The sequence below is a fragment of the Gekko japonicus genome, unplaced genomic scaffold (genome assembly GCF_001447785.1).
Source record: "Gekko japonicus isolate JY-2015 unplaced genomic scaffold, Gekko_japonicus_V1.1 scaffold1458, whole genome shotgun sequence".
NCBI lineage: Eukaryota > Metazoa > Chordata > Lepidosauria > Squamata > Gekkonidae > Gekko > Gekko japonicus.
The window spans coordinates 312,668-334,821 of NW_015159754.1; positions in this window are offsets into that span (position 1 = coordinate 312,668).

Sequence of the window (22,154 nt, forward strand, 5' to 3'; positions counted from 1 at the left end):
AAGGTTGGTCGGTCCAAAGGATTTCTTTGAGTTCACTTTGAGTCAAAGTGATGCCAGTTCAGTTCATCTGAGTTGTGGTACTGTCTAAGAAGGTTAGACAGTTGAGTCGCCGAGTAATACATCTGCAGATCTGGAACCGCTAGACCTCCATTTCACAAAGGTTTTCATAATGTTACATATTTGATTCTGGGAGTTTTGTATTGCCAAATGAATTTTGAAATTTTTCTCTGCCATTTTGCTAGCAGAGAGTCTGAGTTATATATCAGTAGGGCCCTAAAGCAATATAGAAATTTTGGGAAAATATTGACAGCTGACACTGTGCCTTCAAAAGTTTAATCAATAGATCTAGATTTGGGTATGTAACCTAGAATCTTTTGATTAGAGAAACTTGAGAGCCAGTTTGGTGTAGTGGTTAAGTTTGCAGACTCTAATCTGGGAGAACTGGGTTTGATTCCCCACTCCTCCACCTGCACCTGGCTGGATGACCTTGGGCAAGCCATAATTCTGGCACAGCTGTTCTTGAAAAAGAGCAGTTTCTGTCAGAGCTCTCTCAGCCCCACCTACCTCACAGGGTGTCTGTTGTGGGGAGGGGAAGGGAAAGGAGTTTGTAAGCCACTCTGAGACTCCATTGGGTAGTGAAGGGCGGGGTATAAATCCAACTTCTTCTTCTTCTTCTTCTTCTTCTTCCAGAACATCTATTTTATATCTGCATTTTTGTGTATAAGAAGTCTCTGTAGAAGGAATTAGGATGCAAGAAGAACGGAATGATATTTAGAGGTTGCAAGGCCGCCAAGAGCAAGGTTTAATGTGATTCACAGCCCTTATCAGCTAGCTCTCCACATGCGAGACCAGGAAGGGACCCAGTGTTCTCTAATGTTCCCAGTGTTCTGAAGACAAGATAAACAAGTGTAATTACTGACACCACTTAGAGATGCACTGAGCCAAATGATGCTTGTATGATGTTAACAGTTTGGTACCAATTAGAGACTCTTGAATGTGTAAACTATATGTGATGTCATTTGGGGTATAAGAGCTTCTGCCCTTCCTGGTTATGGCAGAATACAGCTTTGGAATGGCTGAAGTGCTAAGGTACTCAGCCCTGTATTCCCTGTTTTAAATGCATTAAACAGGTATTCATTGAACTCGTTGGACTCTGACTGTGTGTTTCCAATTTGGCAACGGGAGCACGCAGGCACGGATTTGTGCATCACTACTGTACACATACACAATGGACCCATAGACACCACCTTATCCTGGACACCTACTGACTAACAAACATATCTACATGCCTTCAGCTACCATTCTAAGCATACCAAACAAGGCATTATATACAGCCAGGATCTACACTAGAGCCACATGTGTTCAAACTTCTGCAGACAGAGACTCTCACCTGAAGGATCTAACTACAAACCTTTGTGGAATTACACTATTCACTTGATGAAGTCAAGAAACAGATTAACAAAGCCAGAATGATACCCAGAGAAAACCTGTTGCAAGGCAGGCCCCAAAGAGACAACAGCAGTTCTCTTTCGCAAACCTTTTCTTAACCACAGACAGCCCCCCCAATCTTAAACAACTCCTCACCCACAACAATGCAACATCTAATGAACATGGACACTGGTACCAGAGCTTGTAATAAAACCAGATGTCAACTTTGCTGCCACATACACCCAGACAATACAATCACTGGACGTAACAACATCAACTACACCATCTCAGGCTCATTCACTTGCTCATCTTCTAACATTGTATACACTATTAAATGCCAACAATGCCCTTCACCACCTTATGGCAGCTTGCTGACATAGAGCCAGTTGTGTTCAAACTTCTGCATACAGAGACCCTCACCTGAGGGATCTAACTACAAACCTTTGTGGAATTACACTATTCACTTGATGAAGTCAAGAAACAGATTAACAAAGCCAGGATGATACCCAGAGAAAACCTGTTGCAAGGCAGGCCCCAAAAAGACAACAGCAGTTCTCTTTCGCAAACCTTTTCTTAACCACAGACAGCCCCCCAATCTTAAACAACTCCTCACCCACAACAATGCAACATCTAATGAACATGGACACTGGTACCAGAGCTTGTAATAAAACCAGATGTCAACTTTGCTGCCACATACACCCAGACAACACAATCACTGGACGTAACAACATCAACTACACCATCTCAGGTTCATTCACTTGCTCATCTTCTAACATTGTCTACGCTATTAAATGCCAACAATGCCCTTCACTTCTCTAAGGGCAAACAGGTCAAACCCTACACCAAAGGATGTACACCAGGGTCCGGCATACCTGAGGGACCGCCTTTCCCCATACAGGCCCCAAAGAGCACTTCGGTCGGGGTCTCAACATCGCCACGTGACCCCGGGCCCAAAAAAGGCCAGGCTTGCTGCCACAAGGGCCAGGTCCTTTTCGGTGGCGGCTCCTATCTGGTGGAACGAGCTCCCGGAGGAGATCAGGGCCCTGCGGGACCTATTACAGTTCCGCAGGGCCTGCAAGACGGAGCTCTTCCGCCAGGCTTTTGAATAGGAGCCGCCGCCACCACCAACTGGGGCTGGCAAAGCAGTCCACCGGATTAGGCTGATCGACCATTGAACATCGGGGCCATAACACCCTCCTGGTCGGATTTAAATGGGATGTGCAATAGGAGCGAGTGGTCAGTCGCGTTGGATCCTGGGCATTGCCCACTGTATTTAACTGTTTTAAATTGTTTTAATTGTATTTTATCGCACTGCTGTGCCTTGTTTTTGGTATATGGTGTACTGCACCTATATATTGTAAGCCGCCCTGAGCCCGCGTGCGGGGAGGGCGGGGTATAAATGAAAATAAATAAATAAATAAATGGACACAAATCTGACATCAATATTAACAAAACTGAGAAATCTGAAGGACCTTCCAGGACATTCAGTGGGGAACCTCAAAGTAGCCCTTTTATTGCAAAAGAATTTCTGAAACAGACTAGAATAGGAGATTACCAAGTTACAAGTTATCACAACACTCAGGACAATGGAACCCCCAGGGCTTAACGGAGATATTGGTTTCTTATCTCACTACACATGCTAACGTCATTCAGTTCTTGCCTCTGCTTGTGAACTCTATCATGCTGTATGCTAATCTGCTCTTTGCAGGTTTTACCAATTGCCTTCATCCAGTCTCAGCTATATTTACTGCTGAGTTACTTATGCATCTGGACTCTAATTAGCCCTTCCTGGCAACACCCTCCTGTCCCTCTACCTATATGTAATGGTTGGTGACTTCTGTTTCAATGTATCTGAAGAAGTGTGTGTGCACACCAAAGCTTATACCCGGAATGAAACTTTGTTGGTCCTAAGGGTGCCGCTGGACTTGAACTTTGTTCTGCTGCTTCAGGCCGACATGGCTACCGACCGGAACCTATGTATGAGTTGTATAACTGATGTGTGTCTGAAGGGATGCATGCATCAGATTGGATCCTGCCAGCTTTTCCACTAAATTTTACCAAATTTCCCTCCATACTACATCTCCCTACCACATGGTGGCTACTCCGTAATCCCCAGTTTAGCATTCTTCCACAAAGGGGACCTCTTCTCTCTTATTTAGCTGCAGGAAAACTAGCAGATCCAACCGTTTCTGTGGATTTTCATGGATTTGGAATTGTGCCTGGTTAAATGTATTGTTCTAGAGAATACATTTACTTCCCTCTCCCATTTTACGGTGGAGCTGCGGTGGCTCAAGTGGTTAAGATGCTGAACTGCAGGCTGTGGAAGGTCAGTAGTTCAGCAGTTCGAGACCCGGGTTGCCGCATGACAGAGTGAGCTCCCGTCTCTAGTTCCAGCTCCTGCCAACCTAGCAGTTCGAAAGCAAGAAATTGCAAGTAGATCAATAAGTACCACTTTGGTGGGAAGGTAACAGCGTTCCGTGCGCCTTGGTGTTTAGTCATGCCGGCCACATGACCACGGAAACGTCTTCGGACAGCGCTGGCTCTTCGGCTCTGAAACGGAGATGAGCACCGCAACCCTAGAGTCGGACTCGACTGGCTTTCGAGCAAGGGAACCTTTTCCTTTTTACCCATTTTACACAGAAGCATGTTCTACCGAAAACCATGGAACTGAGGTCACAAAGTAACCCATTTTCCACAAAAAAATCCCCAGTTTTTCAGCAGCATGGAGAAAAATCAGTGATCCAAGTAACTTCGAGTTGAAGGCTTGCCAGATGTAGATGCACTTCTGGGGGTTTCCTCATAGTGCCCACGTACTGAAAAGAGGACCTTGCTTTCAGGTAACAGTTACAGGTGTATTACAGCAATTGGACGAGATCTGTGTTTGATTCCTTCTGAAAGTTTATTATTAAAAAGGTGAATATTGACTTGTTTTGAAGTTATCAACAGTGCCCAGATGGTAGATTGCTTTGTTTCCAGCAGGAGTCAACCTGACCCTCTGGGTATGTAAAAACTACCTGGTGCGTGCTAGCATTTGATTTGAGCTGCAAGTGTTTAATTAATGCTGACTCCCCCCCACCCATAATGAAATTGAAATTTAAAGTTGCTGAAGTCTATTAGGATGCTATGCCTCAAAGGAAGAAATGGTTTTTTTCTTCTGTTTATTCAGCTTCTCGTAATATCTACAAAAGGGGATTGGGGGGGTGAAATAATTTGGAATGTGGTATTTGGGTATGCTTGGTATATCAAGACTAAGGATGAGCAGGTGTACCCCATTTCATTTCTGAATTATTATTTAGATTTTTGTCAATGATTTCAAGCTCTCTGCTTTTGCTGCTAGGTGTTTTTTTTTTTGGAGATTCATTTGAATTGTGAATGCATGTTGTACATTTTCACATGCGATGCGATGCAATGCATATGTTATTTTTATGTACTCTGTCCTTCATTTATGCATAAAGTTCCCAGACCATCACTGGCAACCTGCAAGAGGGCTGCGATATTGGGGGAGGGGGCAATGTCACATACCCTCTGGTTAAAAAAAACCTGAAAGTGACATAGGTAGCTCTAGGAATCACTGGAACTCTATAGTAAAAACACAGAATTTCCAGTGATTCCTAAAGCCATGCCAAAAGGGACAAAAGATAGTTCTCTGAATCAACAGAAACTCTATGGTAAAGCCATAGAGTTTCTGGTAATTCCTAGAGCTACCCTTTATCACATCCATTTTTGTATCTGACATCATGGCAGTGGCCATCACAAGCAGAAGGAAGAAGAAAAAAAGCAGAGGTGAAGCCACGGGGAGGAATTTAGGTTCCCCTTCCCCATGATTTCTTGTGGGTCTCCCTCTTGTAATATGGAATGCTGATACGTAATTTCACAGATAACACATAAATATAATTGAAATTTGCTTCTGTTTCATGTAATAAATTAGGTGTGAAGCAAGATAAAATAGCCTTAAAATATAGAATTAATTGTTCAATTTGTCCAATGTGGATTTTCATCTTGAAAAAGTCAGGATTAAAAACAAAAAACACCAGAAATCATCCCTGGTTTGCAGTGCAATCCTAAACAGAGTTGCACCTTTCTAAATCTATTGACTTCAATGGATTTAGGTGTAGCTCTGCTTGGAATGGGGCTTTTGAATGCTCAAGCATTGCCAGATAGAAAATTAATACCTAGCAATGATCCCTCACAGGGCTTTTGTTTCCTGGGGGAACCTGCCGGAATGCAGTTCCGGAACCTCTTCGACAAAATTCTTTTTTAAAATGTTGAAAAGTTCGTGAATTTTCAGTATACAGATTGAAAACTTCATCTCCGTCTTGAGAGTTCTGGCATATATTTTTTTTAAGCCCCGATCCCTAGAAAACAATGTGGATGTTTCTTTTGTACATGTCTGAGACTCAAGGTGGATTACAAAATTTAGCAATGCAATTGTCGTTGCTTTTGCCGTCAAATCACAGTTGACATGGTGACCCTGTAGAGTTTTCAAGGCGAGAGATGTTCAGAGGTGGTTTGCCATTGCCTGCCTCCGTGTCACAACCCTGGTATTCCTTGGAGGTTTCCCATCCAAATACTAGCCAGGAGCAACCCTGTTTAGCTTTGAGATCTGATGGGACTGGACTAGCCCTGGGCTATCCAGGGCAGGGCATCACAATAGAAACAATATAAGACATATAATAAACACTGTAATAAGATTGGATTGGTGGAAAGTTCCTTCAAGTCACAGCTGACTTATAGCCACCCTATGGCCTGGGTCACACGGGCAGGAAAATGCGGGGGGGGGCGTGGCTGTTTGCCCCGGGGCAAAATAATGCGCGGTTGCGCCAGCAGACGTACCGTGGAGGTCCCATAGAGGTCCCGTGGTAGGGGGGAGGTGCCGAGCACACCACAATCCTGCGCCACGGCAAAGAAGCGGCGCGGCAAACAGGTGTTTATTTTTCGGACACCAAAGTGAGCGCATGCCCCGTTGGGTGTTTGTGCGCATCCCATGGACAGTTGGGGGGGGGAAACCCTTTATACGAGAAGGCATGGGCGGGCGCCGGAACTACCACCGGAAACGCGATCAGGCACCCGTCCTTGCCCCGCGGTTACCGGAAACTAGTACCTCCGAGGTACTAATTTTTAACCACGCATCTTCGGCAGGAAGCCTCGGGTTCGCCACGGGAGCTCTACGCTTCCCAGATGTGACGGTGAGATCACGCCCGGAAAATCTGCCTATCTTCCATCCCTCTATCGCGCCTTATGCTCCGTGTGACCACAGCCTATAAGGTTTTCTAGGCAATTCATGAACAGAGGTGGTTTGTCATTGCCCACCTTTGCATAGCAACCCTGGACTTCCTTGGTGGGCCATTCAGGTCAGGGCACGCATGGATAACAAAGTACAAAAACAACACAACAGAAACAATTGTCCTGGTAGTTTCATGGCCACTATATTAAAGAAAGAGCAATCATACATCGAGTTGCCAGTTTCCTTCATTTCCATATAAATACAGAGCATTAGGCCATGCACTGCGTAACACATATGAAAAATGGATAGACAAGGTATTTTCTTCCATTTATTTTTCTATTTTGTTTTCATTACCGACGCAGACAAATGATTGATGGTTCACCATGTCACCTTGCTGGGTACAATTGTAAAAAAAAATGTAGTTGCAAATCTGTAGCCATTTGGGTGTGTTTGTGGGGGGGGAGGGGGGTTGCTATAAGCTGATAACATGTACAAGACATGGGCTAAATGGAAGAAAAAACCCCTGAAAAGTCAAAAAGCATTAGACACTGGGCAGGGGAGCTAGAAGTGACTGCTGGGATTATGGAACATCAAATCAGACATGACAACGTTCAGCTCTATGCAGGTCTTAGGGATGCTGATGAAGTTTGAGTTGGAGGTTTCGTAGGGTGAACCACCCAACTCAAAGAGCCTCTTTCCATTTTGGGACCGGGCCAGGAGGCTTCCAGAGCTGGTCTCAGATCGAAATGGGGCTCACCTCTAGTCCCAGTACCTTTGTTTTGTGCTCTATGGTAGTTTGTGGACAGCTTACGCAAAGTGATACTAACGCCAAGGCTCAGGAGCTACATGTGGCTCTTCAACATGCCACTTGTTGTGACTCTTCTGAATGCTGTTTCCCAAAGTGACCCATGCCCCACATGTCAGGGAAGTGGGCAAGGCCCTTGCCTAGTGGTGCTCATGGCTGTCAGGTGATTCCCATCTTGAGTGAGTGGCCAGAGAAATTGGTAAGCTGGGAACCTCCCTGAGACCTACATGTCACGCTAGAGATGGAAGTAAATGTGGTTCTTCAGCTAGTAGTGATTGTGACTGTGGTTCTCTGTGAGCTGCAGAGTGAATACCAGGGCCCTACACTGTCCGAGACAGCTGTGTGCTGAACTAAGAACTCTATCTTGACCCAAAAAAGATGGTATGTACCGATCTTGTTTCCTTGCAACACGATGCTGCCTGAGACAAGGTGAGCTTGGGGAGGAATAACAATAGACCGTCAGGATCCTGGCAGCCACCAATTAGGATGCAATGTTGTGTAAATAGCCTATTGTTGGGAGTGGGTGTGTGATGGGTGTGCCGTTCTACAGGCTTATAAGCGGGGCTCCGTCCCTGCTAGAGTTGTCTTAGAGTTGACTGAATCACTAATAAACTATGAGCTGATCACTAGACGCGTCTTGAACCCGGTATATTTCAAAAGCCTATCTGGAAGATTCAGACTAGGGGTGTGCAAAAGATAAAAAATTCGGCGGATTTGGCCGAATCGGGCAGAATCAATTTTTGCGGGTAGTACGACTCCGGCATGTCAGTTTCTTTCTTTCTTTCTTTCTTTCTTTCTTTCTTTCTTTCTTTCTTTCTTTCTTTCTTTCTTTCTTTCTTTCTTTCTTTCTTTCTTTCTTTCTGGAACAATCCCTTGTCAAACAGACTCTCACGTAATCCGCTCCCCCGACGGGAGTACACCTCACGGGTGCCTTGGGTGTTGTACATAGTCCAATCATCCTGCTGGTGAGTCTTCCGCGGACCCCATTGCGAAGGGGTCGGAGGCGGCCAAGACAGATGTGCAGGCAGGCGGGGAATCGTTCCCCCCACGGCACCCTCCATCGAGGCTGCAGTCGTGAACACCAAAGACGCGGAGGTTTGTGGGACCGATCCCGAGTCCCCCTCCGTGTTAGGTAGATTTCCCTCAATTCCGCTCATGATCTTGTCAGATTCGGAACGATAGGAAAAAGGGAGTTCTAACAATATGTTGGATCCCCAAGCATCGAGAATAAATCCACGTTTTAAAGAAAAGCAAAATTTATTTCAAAGCGTTGAAGACATACTCAAACACGTTCTTTGTTAGAACTGGGGATACACAGTTAGTTCAAGCATAATAAAGGAACTTCAAACAGATACAGATCCAATGAATATCTTTCCCGCTGGCGGGCTAAGGAAACGGTTGCGCGCCCAGTACATGAGAACCAGGCAGAACATCAGACAAAACACAGGTGCAGTAGTCCTGGGAAAATCAATAGGCAAGCATTACAGCATCTTCTCCCCCACACAACCTCCCGCAGTTATCTTTTGCATTCCAAAGCAGGAACAGGATGATAGAAGCCAGGCCGGGTGTAATAGGGAAAGGATATGTACACAGAGGTCACAGAAAACAGAATGGCAGCTTGCTGACAGTAACATGGGGGTGTGGCCTAATATGCTAATGAGTGTTGCTGTCAGGGTGTGGCCTAATATGCTAATATGTTTTGCTGTTGGGTGTGGCCTATTATGCTAATGAGTTCATGCTGGGCTTTTTCTACAAAAAATGCCCTGCCTAGATCTGCTACTCTCTGTGCTTCGCCTCAGATGTTTCCCTTACATCAAAGGGCATTCCTTTGTTGGAAGACTCTTTTGTCACTATGGCCCCTGCCAGGGTATATAGAGTCTTTTGCTGCCTCCCCACAGATCCCTGCAATGGCATCAGGGAGATGGGCCCCTGCTGCAGACACTGTAGCATTTCATGGTGCTTTAGCTACCACAGATTTGTCTGGTTGCTTTGGGCTCGAAAGAAGAGCTTCATGCCGTTGGGTAGGTGCCATTTCTCTCCACTTCAGCTCTTGTCCTGTAACCCTTTTAAGGCACAGTAGGGCAGCACCTTGCTCTCATAGATGGTGTGTCACTTCTAGACTGGCATTGAACATATCCATCTTGGCAGATTGGGACTGTCTTGTCATCATGATACTGGACGTAGCACAGCTTCCAAAATCTTTGTGTGTGTGTGTGTGTGTGTGTGTAAAGTGCCATTAAGTAACAGCTGACTTACCAGGGCTATTTTTGGGCAGGAACGCACAGAGTTCCGGCTGGCTCCCAAGTTGACCACGCCCAGCAGGAACTCATTAGCATAATAGGCCACACCTAACAGCAGAAACTCATTAGGATTGGCTACATTAGGGGTGTGTGGCCTAACATGCAAAGGAGTTCCTGCTACAAAAAAAGCCCTGGGTTTTGACAACAAAGTAAACAGAATAAGAAGCAAAAGGTGGGTGTGGCTGGATGACCACACTTCTGGTAACATGGGGGTGCAGCCTAATATGCTAATGAGCTATGCTCTCATGGGTGTGGCTGGATATGCTAATGAGTTTCTGTTGTTGGGTGTGGCCTATTATGCTAACGTGTACCTGCTGGGCTTTTTCTACAAAAAAAGCCCTGCTTATGGCAACCACATAGGGTATTTAAAACAGAGGTGGTTTGCCTCAGCCTAGCAGTCCTGCACTTCCTTGATGGTTCCCTAATCTAACAGACCTAATCTATCCTGCAGGTGTTCTTAATTGGACCCATGGCCTACATAGTTCTTATCATTTTCAAAGCCAGGGCAGTTAGCTTCTTATGAGAACCTGCTGTCCGCATGAGGGGAGGAGAAGGACTGGGGGGGGGATGAGGTAATTTTCTAGAGGCTTCTTCTGAGAGCGTGTTCTGTCCTCCTCACCTGATGTTGCTGGGCCAAAAACTATAATTAAGCGAAGGCCCTGATGAGGAGAAACTAGATGAGATTTCTGATGGACCAAAGGCCTGAACGATGACCTGCTGGAGTGGCAATTGCTAGCAATGTAGAGAACGCTGGAGCTTTGGCCTTTGACTTTTGAAATTAAGGTTTTGTCTGGTCCCACAGCAATCAACGGAGTACACACTTATAGAAAGGGATTACTTTATTGAAGCCATGAGTCACTTGAACAGAAGCACTGTTCAGAATAACGCAAGTGCAGGATGCTGGAAAGGTTAAAGCAAGTTCATAATTTTTACAGCCAATAAACATGGTTCCCGCTCGCGCCTAGGAAGCATTTTACGCGCCCAAATCCTTGGGAAAGCAACGGCAACTGTGTTATCACTACAAAACGCTTCTCACAGTTTCTACTCATTAAAGTCAAAGCAAGGTTTCTCTCTCGACCACCTGTGACCTTGGAAAAGATAATGTTACAGCAAAGCATGGCTGGCGTAGTCTAACAGGAAGGCAGTTACTATGAACTTATGCGCATGACTATATGAGCGGATTTCTAGAGGGGGGGGGAATATACAAACAAGTACATCGCATGACTCAAATACCAGAATATTTCTAGAAACAAGAATGATCCTTTGGCAGCTTGCTGACAGGTTTGTGCCATCTAAAAACCAGCCCTAAAAGTGTTAAACAGTTGAGCTAGTTTTATTTTCCTGCGGCATGGTTTTAGAGCATGCATTGGCTATGTATTGACTGAAATTAAACTTTATAAATCTTTTTTTTAAAAAAAAAAATTAAACAATAGTCTGGTCACTTGTGTCCAACTGTCCTGGGGACCCACAGAGTTTAGCCATGAGACATGGTTTGCCATTGCCTGCCTCTGGGTAACAACTCTGGGCTTCCTTGGTGGTCTCCCACACGAGTACTAACCAGGGACAAAAATACCTGGCTTCTGAGCTCTGGTGAGATGGGGCTAGCCTGGGCCATTCCCTTTATTTCAACAAAAGTCCTAATGCATCTGGATTGCTCCAATTTGGGGGAAAAAATAGATTGCTCCAATTTGAATCAGTGGGACTTTTGAAAAGGGGACTCATTACTGTAGCACCTTCTACCATCTGTTGGATTTCATTTTTTATCTTGCTTTTACTTTTTTTAGATTCTTTTTTGAACAATGCTTTCGTGCACTTAGTGAAGTAATGAAACAGCTTGGTTGTTTTTTGGGTTTTTTTTAAATGGATGCAGGGCAGGTTGGGTTCATTATGCTCTCAGATTACTGAACGTACCTTCCAACATTCAGTAGAGTGAAACTGGGACATCGTAACGCGGCGTCATCCCATGACAGTTACAGGGATAATGAAAAATAATATCAGGAACCCTGAATTGTCTCCTAGAAAATGCCTGATGAATTATATTTGGTAGATCTTTTAAAATTGGTTGTTTAAGATTATGACCTAATTTACGTACAATGTTTGTTTTAATTATTCCGTACTTATGAGTGCAATTTTATAATTGCATTCATTAATTACATTTTTTTAAAAAAAAAATTAACTGGTTGTAATTATTTAGCTACAGGAATTCAATACTGAATTCTAACCTAGACAAGCTTTTGGATGTTAATTTATATCAATTTGGCAAACGGCAGCGCAACCGCGAGGCAGCTCTAGTGTGAAATCAGCCATCGTTGTAAGTAAAATCCCCAGGGAAAATTTAAGCTGGCTGGGTTCAAGAAGTGCTTGCTTGTGGTCAAAATGCAGCCCCGCAGCTTCAGGTGTGAAACTGACCAATAGTGTTGGGGCAAACGGTGGCGCAACCGCGAGGCAGCTCTAGTGCGAAATCAGCCATCGTTGTAAGTAAAATCCCCAGGGAAAATTTAAGCCGGCTGGGTTCAAGAAGTGCTTGCTTGTGGCCTTGGAACAGCTGAAGGGCAGAGTGCATCAGTGCATCAGAGTGGAGCAGAGGTTCATCAGTGGCTATTAGCCACAAGATATAGATAGGAACTCTCAGTCTGGGGCAAGTGATGCTCTGTATTCTTGGTGCTGGGAGGAGCAACAGTGGGAGGCCTTTTGGTGCCCTGGCCCCACTGCTGGACCTCCTGATTTCACCTGGTATTTTTGGCCACTGTGTGACAGAGTGTTGGACTGGATGGGCCATTGGCCTGGTTCAACATTGGCTTCTCTTATATTCTTAGTCAGTCTACAGAAAGAAATAGCACTGTATGCAGTCTGGAGTAAACACATGAACCTTACTTATACTGGTCCATCTAGGTAAAGTACTCTAGACCTCTAGAGCAGTCCTCCTCAAACTTTTTGAAGTGGGACCTACTTACTCTACTTTAGGAGCCACATAGATGCATATGAAGTTGCCTTGTACTGAATCACACCACTGGTCCATCGAGGTTAGTGTTGTTTACTCAGACAGGCAGTGGCTCTCCAGGGTCTCAGGAAGAGATCTTTCACACCACATACTCGCTGATCCTTTTAGTTGGAGATGTCAGGGACTGGATTTGAGACCTGTGCAGTGGAACAGAGGGTTTATCCTCTGGTTAACATCTGAACTAAACAGAGTTGCTGTCAGTTCTAGCCCACGCTGGTGTGAGCTACCAGCCTTATCCCCAGCTCGCCGTCCACCCAGCGGTTCAAAAGCTTCGGTGAGTAGATGAAATGGGTACCACTCCTTAGAGAGGGTGGGCACACTAAACCCCCGTGGGGGAGGTGTTAGCCAGCGAACGGAAGGTCCAGCTCGTAAGCCTGGAAAAAAGACCTCTTTGGCATTAAGAAGCCTGTGATGGGCCAGTCCGGCCAGACGGTGGCAGTGCGGCACTATGACTCAAAAGCAGCCCAGGAAGAACCAGCATCATCAAGCCAAGCTGAAGTGAATGCCGTCCGGAAAACGTCTGAAGCCTACAGCTGAACAGAATCCCCGTCGGCTGCAAACGTGTGCGATTTAAAGAATTATATGTTGTCCTCCCTTACCCCTATGAACAATTGTTAGTCCCTTGTGTGAAACCTGTGTAACTGTAAATCGCTCAGAGCCAGCAGCTCTGCCGGATTGAGTGATCAATAAATCGAAAGGTATTATTATTATTATTTCTGCATGCCAAACAGATATTCTGAAACTGAGCTGTAGCCCCTTCCGCTGCTGTGCTGATCAGCTGACTTACCCATAAAAAGAGGAGGCCCATTCGACCTTGCCCATTCATCCTTGCAGCGACGTGTCTACTTCACTTCTGACATGACCCGGAAGTGACATCATCACGTTGGCAACTTTCATGTATTGATGAACCAGGAGCAGCCCAGGATACGTATGTTACATTTCCTTCTGCTGTTTATTACAGATGTTGTCAAAATTGATTGGCTTGCATTGGCGGCATACAAGTGTCTCAAATCAACAAGCAATCAAATATTAAATGCAGAATTTCCATGGAAATGCAACAGCAACAGCTGGGACATAGAAGGTACATGAGGAGGCTAGGCTGCTCAAAACGAACGACCCCAAAACTAGGGTTGCCAGGTCCCTCCTGGCAACTGGTGGGGGATGGAGGGGCTTATTGGGAGGAAGGCCCGGCTGGAGTTGCAGGGACATGTCTATGTCACTTCCAGAAGTAATTTCGTAGAAAGAGAGGTGCAGGAGCTCATTAGCATTAGCATAACTCATTTGTATATGTCACACCCCCTGACATAACCGGAAGTGTGTCAGAAGGCAACACCCACCGCTCAGGCTCCACTGGACTGTTTTGGATTGCTAGCTATTGGGGGGGGGAACGTGCAGATCTGTCCCTCGCAGAGGAGGGAGAGCTTGTTCCTGAATAAAACTTGGTCTTAAAGGTGCCACTGGACTGTTTTGGACCAGGGGGGGCGAGGGGGGCTCTGCAACTTACCTGGCTGCTTCTTGCTCTGACTGAGGGCTGCTGGGATCAGGGGGTGGGGCTTGCTGCATGTGCCCGCCGCCTGGGCTCTTTACTGCCGGAGCTCCGCTCCTGTGTGCTCCTGCAGGAAATGACCCCTGGTCACTTCTGATGTGGCCTGGAAGTCACGTCATCACACAGCGACATCAGGGTAACGCTCTGATATTTGGGCAAAAGCTCTTTGGTAGAAGACAGATTTCATGGCACCTAGATGTGGCGTTATGTATTTTTTATTTATTTATTGTAGCACTTTGATTTTTACCCCGCCCTTCCCACCGAGGCAGGCTCAGGGTGGCTTACAGGGGGGAAAAACAATAGTTAAAATAATGATATAAAAATAATATCGACTACACAATAAAATTATTAAAGCCATGAACATAACGATGGTGTTGTGGCCGTGGTAGGTGAACATACCATAGTACATCCACTATTGTACCAGTTTGGTGTAGTGGTTAAGTGCGTGGACTCTAATCTGGGAGAACCGGGTTTGATTCTCCACTCCTCCACTTGCACCTGGCTGGATGACCTTGGGCAAGCGGTAGTTCTGATAAGAGGTGTCCTTGAAAAAGAGCAGTTTCTGTCAAGAGCTCTCTCAGCCCCGCCTACCTCACAGGGTGTCTGTTGTGGGGAGGGGAAGGGAAAGGAGTGTGTAAGCCGCTCTGAGACACCTTTGGGTAGTGAAGGGCGGGTTATAAATCCAATCTCTTCTTCTTCCATTCTATTGACGGGCTCAGGCTGGAAAATTGGCACAGGGCAAGATGATGTAGCACAGCTCCTTACCTAAATTACTGATGAAAGAGCTCCATTTTTGCGGCCCTGCGGAACTGTGCAATCTCACCGGAAGCTCATTCCAGTAAGTTGGAGCAGCCACAGAAAAAGCCCTGGACCTGGTCAATACCAGCCTGGCATCCTTGGGACCGGTGGTGGTGGTGAAACGATTTTGTGACCCTGACCACAGTGCTCTCTGGGGAACATGTGGGGAAAGGCGGTCCCTCAGGTAAGCAGGTCCCTGACCATAAAGGGCTTTAAAGGTCAAGACCAGCCCCTTGAAGTGAATCTGGTATGCTATTGGCAGCCCTGGACCTTCAACATAGGCCTTCAACATAGGCTGGACGTGGTCTCGCATAGGGAGACTCATTCCTTGATCCAAGTATATCCTACCTTTCTCCCCATGAGGGGACTCAAGGCACTTTAGAGCTGCATGACCATGAAGGTGGTGGTCCCAGAGCAGAAAAGGGGCTGCCTAGGCCACGTTTAGAGCTCCATGACCATGAAGGTAGTGGTCCCAGAGCAGAAAAAGGGGCTGCCTAGGCCACGTTTCCAAGAGTGCTTCCTAAAAAATAGCAAGGGAACTGACAAATGGGGCAAGAGGTGATGGAGGCCAAACACCATACCTCCACCAGCCCCCTGCAGGTGAAGAGATAGAGGGAGGCAGAACCATTCCCTTACCTGATGTTTGAAAGAGATGGGAGAAGGGTACCTATCGACTAGGGTCACCAACCTCCTGGTGGGGCTGCAGATCTCCCAGAATTAGAACTGATCTCCAGACTACGTAGATAACTTATTTATTTAAAACATTTATTCCACTTCTCCTGGAGAAAATGGCTGCTTGGAATGATGGTCTCCAGGTCAGGGCTCTTTTTGTAGCAGGAACTCCTTTGCATATTAGGCCACACCCCCTAGTGTAGCCAATCCTCCAAGAGCTTACAGAGCTCTTCTTACAGGAGCTACTGTAAGCTCTTGGAGGATTGGCTACATTAGGGGTGTGTCGCTTAATATGCAAATGAGTAGCTGCTACAAAAAGAGCCCTGGAAGGTCCCTCCCCTCCCAAAACCCCACCGTCCCAGGCTCCACCCTCAAAACTCCAGGTATTTCTCAACCCAGAGCTGGCAACCCTGAAAACAGTAGAATCTATGGTCGAGCCTGCTCTTTAAGTGACTGTGGAACACGAAGGTCGAGCCCATAAATAAAAGGAATCCCCCTCCCCTGTACCTTAACTTGTCTCTTGTGTCCTCTTCTGCAGGGTGCCGAAGCTGCTGAACCAGATATGCCCCAAGACTACCCCCGGGCAATGAGCTACCACTTCGTTTATTTTTGCTAGATTTAATCGGTTTGTCGAATTACCGCCCACCATGTTATGACTCTGCCGGGACCTCAAGACCACTTAGAATGTAAATCCAACCCACCATATAGTTTTAAAGATGCATATAAATGGACTTGGTAATGTAACCTGCATGAAAAAGATAAGTTCCTGAGATTCAAAATAAGGACTACCTTGTCAACTGTCCCCTTCCGTGTTGTCTACAGTACCGGCATACCCCCAAGGTTACGTTTTCAACCATGGAATTCAAAGCAGATGTTTAAAGAGTCATCTAGCCTGGAGTTCAAAAAGACAGCGAGGACCATGGCATTGTACATAGACACTGCCGGTTGTTTTGCTGCCAGATTTTCAATAAGCTGTTGGTTCCCCCCCCCCTACTTTCCTGCAGTTCTTTGTGACCCTGGCTTGCTCTACAAGCTGTGTGGGATGACCTTAGACCAGTACATCCTAGATTAATAAGTCTTTTACCCCTTCTGCAATTGCAGTGGAGGTTAATGTGTGGCATCTCCTTTAAACTACACAAGTCAAGGCTGTGGTCTTTATGGTATTGTCTCACTGTCTTGATATGCAGATTGTTTCTTTCATGAAGGCATTCCTAGAAGAAAAAAATACACACTCGTAACCTCATTTGTAATTCTAATGAAATTTCACAGATGCATTTCTCTTGGCAGTGTCTCAATTCCATGCAGGTCTTGCCATGATAATGTAGTCAGCATGGGGGTGGGGGGGAACCAGTAACAGGAATCCAAAACAAAGTATACCTCATCACAAATCAAAACAAAAACCCACTCAATTGCTTTTATATGTAGTGAGAGGTCCAGGATCTCTGCATCTACCCAAAGTTGGTGGTGAGGTCCAAAGCAAAAGAACACTTTTGAAGTCTAGTCTTTTGTCTCTGTGTTTCCTCAGTTCTATGCAGGTCTCAGAATGATTTTTTTTAAAGCATTCTAGGTCCCGGTCACATGGGCTGGAAAAAGTGGGGGGGGAGCGTGGCTGTTTGCCCCGGAGCAAAGTAATGCGCGGCAGCCCGATCACATGTCCCATGGAGGTCCCGTGGGTATGCCGTTAGGTGATAATAAGGTTGGCTTCAAGTAAGTGGCTACCTCAGCCTTTTTTCTTGCATTTTCCAATTGCACAAGAGCTCTAACAAAAGTGGAAAGTTTGCACTGCATCCAAACCACTGTCTGCAAATTAAGAGGGAGTGGAAGTATTTTGTTTGGGGAAATTCCAGTTTTTCACTTGGAAAAAGTTACCTCAATGTCCCTTCCCCTCAGATAAACTAGACATACTTTCCCCTGCTTTAAGGAGGCAGCAGTGCATGTGTGACACTATCAGCCTTTACTCAAGTCTGCACTGGTGCAACCTTATTTTTGTCTACCTAGCAACCAACATATCTTGCACAAAGGAAAGGAGAAATTACTGCTGTGCTTAACACACCTGGAAACAACATGCCAGTGTGGGTATACAACAGGGGTCCCGGTCACACGGGCCAGAAAATTCGGGGGGGGGGGGGCGTGGCTGTTTGCCCTGGAGCAAAGTAACGTGCGGCAGCCCAATCACATGTCCTGTGGAGGTCCCGTGGGTGCCGATCATACGGCTATCCTGCAGCACGGCAAAAAAGTGGCACAGCGTGATTACACTGGCAATCGCTAGGCGCCAGTTCTGTGGTAAATGGGATTTCCCCCCCCTCACCACAGTGTGAGCATGTGCTGGTGGGCATTTGTGTGCATTCTGTGGAGACGTAAAAACCCCCCAAACATCCAGTTTGCGAAGGGCCATGGGTGGGCACCGGATGCCATGGGATTCCAGTGGAAACGCGATCAGATGCCCGCCCTTGTCACGTGTTTTCCAGAAACTAGCACATCAGATGTACTAGTTTTTTACTCCATATCTTCGGCAAGAAGCCACGGGTTAGCCACGGGTTCACTACACTTCCCAGATGCTGCGGTGTGATCACGCCCGGAAAATCCGCCTATCTTCCATCTCTGTAGCGTGGCTAATGCTCCGTGTGACCGCAGCCCCTATAGACCTAAGATGACAGCATCAAGTATAGAAGTATACAAGTGGGGACCTGCAAGAAACTTGCAGGAGTGAATCCCATTCCCCCCACCTTTGCTTCCTCCACTTTCTCCCACTTCTCTGTCCCTCACTCTTTCTCCCTCCACCTGTTTTTCTCTCCTCCATGCCTGTCACTTCCTTTCTCTTTCTGCCGCCCATCACTCTCCAGCCACCCACCTGCTTCCTTCTCCTCCCGGCAGCAGTGGTGGCAGTGGCTCTTCAGGAATCACAATGGATTGCTGAACTACAGAGATCAGTTCCCCTTAGAGTTGCCTTTTTATCTGCACACTAACTCTGTGAGGTAGGTTAGAAGAGAAGAAGAGAAGAGAAGAGATTGGATTTATACCCCGCCCTTCACTTGGGAGTCTCAGAGCGGTTTACAAACTCCTTTCCCTTCCCCTCCTCACAACAGACACCCTGTGAGGTGGGTGGGGCTGAGAGAACTCTGACAGGAACTGCTCTTTTTCAAGGACAGCTGTGCCAGAGCTTGTGACTGACCCAAGGTCACATCAGCAGGTGCAAGTGGAGGAGTGGGGAATCAAACACGGTTCTCCCAGATTAGAGTCCGCGCACTTAACCACTACACCAAACTGGCTGAAAGAATTGCCAAATCCTGGAGATTGTCTATACTGGAGAACCTTATTCAGCGTTCCTAAACCCATTGTTTTTCCTTTTAGTTAATCCCGTCAATTCTTTGTCTCACGGGGCCATCACATTAGCATGCCCCCAGATCTCATTCTTCCTATAACTAGGCAACCTCAGCTCCATTGTTATGTGTCTTGTCTGGGCACCTAGTGACAATGCACCCCCATATTGCTTGGGCCTTCTATGAGACGTTGGTCACCTCACTTTCTCCACTGACTTCTGCTCTACAGGACAGTTAGCTATACTTCTTCCTTAACAACCCCCCCTTTTTAATTCCTGCTACTCCCTTTATTTCGAAATTGAACTTGTATTGTGAATGACTTCTTGCGTGCTTACTGTATGTTAGTATTTTTTTTATTTTTCTCTTTAATAAAATCAATCTCTACTTTACCTTGGACTGGTTATTTGAGAGTTCTCCTAAGGGAAAAATCCCCATAAAACATAGGTGGAGATACTCGCTAGTTACCTTCCTCTTGCAAAAGCCATTTTGTCTCCTTCGCTGATTCCTCAACTAAAATAGGAGGGACCTTTTTTGGACAAATCTAGCATTTGAGGTAACATAAATATCCAAAGATGTATATTCACAATTAGAATATAAGATATAGGTCTACCAGGTCTGAGTAGACTGGTAATTTGAGAGTTCTCCTAAGGGGAAAATCCCCATAAAACATAGGTGAAGATAATTGCTAGTTACTTCCTTCTTGCAAAAGCCATTTTGTCTCCTTCGCTGATTCCTCAACTAAAATAGGAGGCACCTTTTTTGGACAAATATAGCATTTGAGGTAACATAAATATCCAAAGATGTGGCCAGCTTCGCAATTAGAATATAGGATATAGGTCTACCAGGTCTGAGTAGAATATTCAGTTCAGGTAGGACATATGCAGAATGACTGGTAAGAATTTCCTTTGATGAGAGAAAGAGGATTATGCTGGTAAAAGGTAAAGGTTCCCTTGCTCGAAAGCCAGTCGAGTCCGACTCTAGGGTTGCGGTGCTCATCTCTGTTTCAAAGCCGAAGAGCCAGAGCTGTCCGAAGACGTTTCTGTGGTCATGTGGCCGGCATGACTAAACACCAAGGCGTACGGAGCGCTGTTCCCTTCCCTCCGAAGTGGTACCTATTTATCTACTTGCAATTTCTTGCTTTCGAACTGCTAGGTTGGCAGGAGCAGGAACTGCTGAACTACTGACCTTCCACAGCCTGCAGTTCAGTGTCTTAACCACTTGAGCCACCACAGCTCCCTGGTAGATGATTTATGCTGGTAGATGATTTAATTTCCACATAAGATCCATTACCATAGAGACAAGGAAGTAGACGGAGTTGAGGTCATTTTCTGTGTTGGGTAGGAATTTTGCTACTGGTGGCCTGTATCCAAAGCATTGTGTTAAAGGAATGGTGATTTGCCCACATTCTTCCCCATTGTGACATCACCTTCTGATCCCAGAAAAGATCATTTCTGAGGTCATTGGACCCTCGCAGAGGAATAAAGGAATGGGTCAGGGTGAGGAGAAGGAAGTAAGGGTAGGAAGAGGGCAAAGTCACTCCTGTATCGCCCACTCCTGTGTCGTCCTGTATTGTTCTGCTGACAGAAGTAAGAGGAAGGGTCAGCCTTTCATTCCTTTCCCCTCTCTCATGGCACCACCACGGCCAGCATGTCAGTTCCTCGACATGGGTCCCATGGCACGTCATAATGATTTCCAGGGACCAGTAAGAACATAAGAGACGCCAATGTTGGATCAGGCCAATGGCCCATCCAGTCCAACACTCTGTCACACAGTGGCCAGAAATACCAGTGCCACCAGGAGGTCCACCAGTGGGGCCAGGACATTAGAAGCCCTCCCACTGTTGACCCCCCCCCAAGCACCAAGAAGACAGAGCATCACTTGCCCCAGAGCCCTTATCTATACCTTGTGGCTAATAGCCACTGATGGACCTCTGCTCCATATGCTTATCTAATTCCCTTTTGAAGCCGTCCATCCTTGTAGCCGCCACCACTTCCTGTGGCAGTGAATTCCATGTGTTAATCACTCTTTGGGTGAAGAAGTACTTCCTTTTATCCGTTCTAACCCGACCGCTCTGCAGTTTCATGGAGTGCCCACGAGTTCTTGTATTGTGAGAAAGGGAGAAAAGTACCTCTTTCTCTACCTGCTCTTTCCCATGCATAATCTTATAAACCTCAATCATGTCACCCCTCAGTCGTCGTTTCTCCAAGCTAAAGAGCCCTAAGCGCCTTAACCGTTCCTCATAGGGAAAGTGTTCCAACCCCTTTATCATTCGAGTTGCCCTTTTCTGCACTTTTTCCAAAGCTATAATATCCTTTTTAAGGTGTGGTGCCCAGAACTGCACACAGTATTCCAAATGAGGTCTCACCATTGATTTATATAGGGGCATTATTATATTGGCTGATCTGTTTTCAATACCCTTCCTAATAATCCCCAGCATAGCATTGGCCTTCTTTATTGCAGTCACACACTGTCTCGACATTTTCAGTGAGTTATCCACTACAACTCCAAGATCTCTCTCTTGATCAGTCTCTGCCAGTTCAGACCCCATCAACGTGTATTTATAGTTAGGATTTTTGGCTCCAATGTGCATCACCTTGCACTTGGCCACATTGAACCCCATTTGCCATGTTGACGCCCACTCGCCCATCCTTGACAGATCCCCTTGGAGTGCCTCACAATCCTCACTGGTTTTCACCACCCTGAACAACTTTGTATCATCCGCAAATTTAGCCACTTCACTGCTTACTCCCATCTCCAAATCATTAATGAACAAGTTAAAAAGCAGTGGACCAAGTACTGATCCCTGCGGTACCCCACTGCTTACCACCCTCCACTGAGAAAATTGCCCACCTACACTCACTCTCTGTTTTCTATGAACTAGCCAGTTTTTGATCCATAAAAGGACTTGTCCTTCTATCCCATGATTTTTGAGCTTACTTAGGAGCCTTTGATGAGGAACTTTATCAAAAGCTTTCTGGAAGTCAAGGTAAATAATATCTATTGGATCCCCCTTGTCCACATGTTTGTTCACCCCCTCAAAGAACACTAACAGGTTAGTGA